This window comes from Chrysochloris asiatica, unplaced genomic scaffold, assembly GCF_000296735.1.
Source record: "Chrysochloris asiatica unplaced genomic scaffold, ChrAsi1.0 scaffold00173, whole genome shotgun sequence".
In the NCBI taxonomy this organism is placed as follows: domain Eukaryota; kingdom Metazoa; phylum Chordata; class Mammalia; order Afrosoricida; family Chrysochloridae; genus Chrysochloris; species Chrysochloris asiatica.
In genome coordinates this window covers 628,010-633,186 of record NW_006408691.1, presented here as the reverse complement: position 1 = coordinate 633,186, position 5,177 = coordinate 628,010, and positions in this window count along the sequence as shown.

Genomic DNA, 5,177 nt, shown 5'->3' with positions numbered 1-5,177 from the left:
CAGGTTCACCTCGTCCAGGAAAGCTAGGACGCTGACAGGATCAGATCAGACCCCATGATCCCGCCAGCCAATGTACTGCTAGTGCTTCACCAAACACAGCGTGGCAGCTCCGCCTGGGCCAAGCATGACGATAGCCACGAATTCCAACAGGGTCCGCAGCTCCAGAGTGGATCAGAGCGCGGACTCGGATCGAGCATTTTGCGACCCGGATGAAAGGGTGCGGGGTGGGGTGAGTGGGGGTGGGGAGTGATACGCTGGCGCTGGCAAAGTTGGGTGTGAGGAGGAACCTAGAAGGGAGGACGGTGTGGGACTGCCCAGCACAGGGTGAGGACCTGGGGTGTTCCCCCCTCTGTGTCCCACCAGGTGCCTGAGGAACAGAAGTGGAGGAGCAGGTTGTGGAAGACAGCGAGTTGTGTTTGAGCAGAGCGGAATGTGAGGACCCAGGATGGTGCTTGCGGGGACCATCCCCCTTAGGTGGTTAGACATTGAGGGAAGTTGTTGTAATGACCCTGTATAGGGTTTCCAAGGAGCGGCTGATGAATTTGAACTTCCATCTGTGTGGTTAGCCGTCTAGTGCTTATCCTACAGTGCCACACCATGTATACGCCTAAGAGGAGTCCTGGTGTGGTGCTGTAGGATGAGCACAGCTACCCACAAGGTCAGCATTTCAAACTCAGCAGCCACAGTCCCTGCTATATCCTCTGTAAAGATTTACTCCTGGGAGAACAGATAACGGGAGACTTGAAGCAGCCATGTTGGCTGATCATCACCATTCTTGGCTTGGAAGGCTCTTTGGCCAAATTGGGAGGGGTCTGAGGGAGAAGCAGGCAGGGTCACCACCTTGCTGGTCCTGACAATAATATGCGTGCTCCAGTGCACTATGCAAAGGCCTTTGATTGTGTGGATCATGACAAGTAATGGACAACATTGCAAAGTATGAGTATTCCAGAACACTTAATTGTACTCATGAGGAATCTGTACCTGGACCAAGAAGCAGTTGTTCGAACAGAACATGGGAATACTGAATGTTTTAAAATTAAGAAAGGTGTGAGACAAGGTTGTATGCTTTCACCATACTTATTCAACCTGTATGCTGAGCAAATAATCTGAGAAACAGGGTTCTATGAACAAAAACATGGCATCAGGATTGGAGGAAGACTCATTAATAACCTGCGATATGCAGATGGTACAACCTTGCTTGCTGAAAGTGAAGAGGACTTAAAACATTTACTGATGAAGATCAAAGAGCACAGCCTTCGATATGGATTACATCTCAATGTCAAGAAAACAAAAATCCTCACCACTGGACCAATAAACAACATTCTTATCAATGGAGAAAAGATTGAAGTTGTCAAGGACTTCATTCTTCTTGGATCAACTATCAACACTCGTGGAAGCAGCAGTCAAGAGATCAGACGACGTATTGCATTAGGCAAATCTGCTGCACAGGAACTTTTTAAAGTGTTGAAGAGCAAAGATGTCAGCTTGAGGACTAAGGTGCGCCTGACCCAGGCCATGGTGTTTTCAATAACCTCATATGGATGCGAAAGCTGGACAGTGAATAAGGAAGACCGTAGAAGAATTGATGCCTTTGAATTATGGTGTTGGAGGAGAATACTAAAATTGCCATGGGCTGACAAAAGTACCAATAGATCTGTTTTGGAAGAAGTGCAGCCAGAGTGCTCCTTAGAGGCCAAGATGGCCAAACTTCATCTCTCATACTTTGGATATATTGTCAGGAGGGAACAGTCTCTGGAGAAGGATATCATGCTTGGTAAGATGGAGGGTCAGAGAAAAAGAGGAAGACCCCCAATGAGATGGATTGGCCAGGTGGCAGCATTGATGGACTCAAGTGTGGCAACAGTAGTGAGGTTGGCCCAGGATCGGACATTGTTTAGTTCTGCTGTGCTTAAGGTCGCTATGAGTCGATGCTGACTTGATGGCACCTAACAACAATAACAACAAAGTGCACTGTGGACCAGAAGGCAGCTCCCCTGTTCTGCAGACAGCCTTATGTGGCAACTTACACCTTCCTTGCCCAGTGCCTGACCTGGCTCCTCTTCTGGGTCACTCTGAAAGGGATGGGTTAACTGCCTGCTGTTTCAATGGGATAAAGTCTCAGAGGACAATCACACAACACTGTGCAAGTTGTAGGCAAAGCAGCCCCAGGAGCTCAGGACCCTGTTCTGTCCAGACTGCTCTGAGGTCACCTTAGGGACTTGCCATCCCCCACCCCCAGAATATCTGCTGTCCTCCAGTATCCACATTTTGCCCCACCCCCAGCCCTAGAGTCCTCCTGGATGACTTCAGGCATGTGGCCTCCTGTTAGATCTACCTGCCTCACCCCCTCTGCACCCCCACCATTTTAGTAGGCGTTGATGTAGTCTGCTCAGACATGCGGTCCACTTTATGGAGGGCTACATGGGTGTTCTGGTAGCGTAGTGGTTACAGATCGGGCTGCGAACCTTAAGGTCAGCAGTTTGAAACTACCAGCTGTTCCGCAGGAGAAAGATGAGGCTTTCTGCTCCCATAAAGATTTACAGCCTCAGAAACCCTGTACAGGGTCGTTATGAGTCGGAACCGACTCCACAGCACATAACCACCACCACCACCACATGGGTGTTTTCAACTGGAAATGGGGAAGGGGCCACTCAGGGCTCTGAAAAGAGGGAAGTTTTTGTTCCCACCCTGCCTCCTCAACACTGAACAGAGATGGAGGAGGCTGGGATCCCAGAAGTCCTATGTGAGCAAGAGGAAGCCTCATACCAGTGGGGGGAAGCGCACCCCACCCTTCTCATCTGCAGGCCCTTCCCTCAGTGTTTCTCCCTTCCCTTTCATTTGCCTCTTATCCTCCCACCCTCACCATCTCAGATCCTCACAAGGAAGGAGGTTCTTGTATTGATTCTTGGATGTGTTCTCTAGCCACTGCCCCCTTTACAGCATTACTGCTGCAGGAACATTTAGGGGGTGGAACTTCAGCCTGTGACCCAGGCCTCTCCCCAGATACTTTCAAGGCCTCCCTTCCCTGGCCTGATACCACACCACGACTGGCCTTTTCACCAGCAATCCCAAGTGTGATGGTGGTGGGCTGGGAGTTAGGGTGGGGCAGGGAGGGACAGTGGGCCAGCAAAGCACCTCAAACTCCTCTCAGAAGCCAGGCTCAGCCTTCTCACTGGTCTTTTGAGCTCTCGCACTCGACTCCCCATGCCTGTAGCATGGATCCTGGTGGCCTTGAGCAACTGCTGAAACATGTCTAAGCAAGTCCAGCATCCAGCTGAACCCCCATTTCCAGTAAAAGCCTGCATGGTGCACAGCCCAGTTCTCTAGGAACCTGGTGCCTCATCTGTGGGGTCAGTGCAGTCCTGGGTGGTAGGACCTAGGGCCTGGAGACTATTACTCCCTCTATGGTCTAGACTCCAGCACCTACCCTTGGCTTCTTTTCTGGATGGGGCTGCACCAGCATCCCTCAACCCCCTAGGGATGCAACCCATTCTGGATCCAGGGCTTCTGGGGGGGTGGTACCTGCTTGAGGTTCACCACTGCCCCCGACTTCGCCACCATGGGGTTCTTCTCATAGTGCTGCCTGTGAGAGCTCAGAAAGTGTCGAACTGCTCTATGCCACAAACACCACAGGTCCAGTCTGTGGGGGGACAAGTAGTGGTCTGGCTTCTACAATTTCTCCACCCTGTCATCACTGTCTCCTTCCTCCTTGCCCCTTCGCTGTTTCTCCCACCCTGCCAACCTTCCTTCTTGTCATATAATATGTGTCATCTTGGCTGGACCATGATTCTCAGTGGTTTGACAATTATGTGATGATCCCCCACCCACCCACCCCAGGATCCCAGGATGTGCTCTGATATGATAAACCAATAAAAAAAGATTAAGGGTGGGATGCAGGAGTCCTGGTGTGGCACTACAGGATAAGCACTGGCCTGCTAATCACAAGGTTGGTGGTTCACACCCGCCAACCACTTCTAGTGGTTGCTGAGTAGGAACTGACTAGATGCACTTAACAACAACAACAACAACATATCACCCTTAATCCCATCACCACCCTGATGATATATAAGGGAGATTTCCAGAGGTGTGGCATGCAACATATTTTATCTCACAAGAGAGAAAATGAGAGAGAAGTGAGCAGGGAAGAGGCACCTACTACCTACCACTAAGAAAGAAGAACTGAGAGTGTAGTGAGATCCCTGAACTGTGAAGCTCCTAGATCCAGGGAAAGATTAATGTCACAACACACAGAGATCTCCAAGGAATGCTGGACCTACACATTCTCAGAGGAGACTTGGACCTCTATCTAGTGGCAGCTCTTTGAATCTAGACTGCTAGCCTCCTAAAGTTCTTGTGTGGCACTGTAGGATAAGCACTGGACTGCCAACCACAAGGTAAGCAATTCACACCCATCAGCTACTCCGTAGGAGAAAGATGAGGCTTTCTGCTCCCGTAAAGATTTATAGTTTTGCAAACCCTATCCAAGGTGGCTATGAGTCAGAATTGACTCAATGGCAGTGAGTGAGCTTCCTAAACTGTGAGAGAAAGCGTTTGTTAAAGCCATCCACTTGCGGTATTTCTGTTAGAGCATGAGCATGGAAGCACAGAGTCCCCAGGTGCTCCAGCCCTGGCTCTCTCATACCAGGAGCATCCCCAGCCTGAGCACCCATTTTCCAGTGTAGCTTCTAGGCCTCCTTGCTAGTCAGGTACTTGTAGTACCAACTGAGACAGGGAGGCCATGGTCCAGCCAGGTGAGGTGGCCCAGAAGCAGACAATTGAATGTTGCTCATAGATTCACCATGATACACCTATGGACAAACACACCCCCACACCACAGACATTGGTACAGACACCAAGATGGAGATTCAGACAGATAGACAAACAAGTAGCTGGACAGTCAAGACGTCCTAGAAACAAATGCAATTAGACCCTGGCCTCCTGTCCCATCCGCCCCACAGTCTATGCCCAGCCCCTGTTTTGACGCCTCACTCCTACCCTGTCACAGGCAGAAGGCAGGCTCTGCAAGGCTCAGGGCAGCCACCAGGAGGCAGCCAGTCCTCAGCAGGTAGCACAGGGAGGCCTCCCCATACTAACTCTACCCTGTCAGGTAGAGCTCCCAGAATGGGGAGCTTTTTGGCTCCATTGCAGCTGGGTAGGTTCCAGGTCCCTGGGGGGGG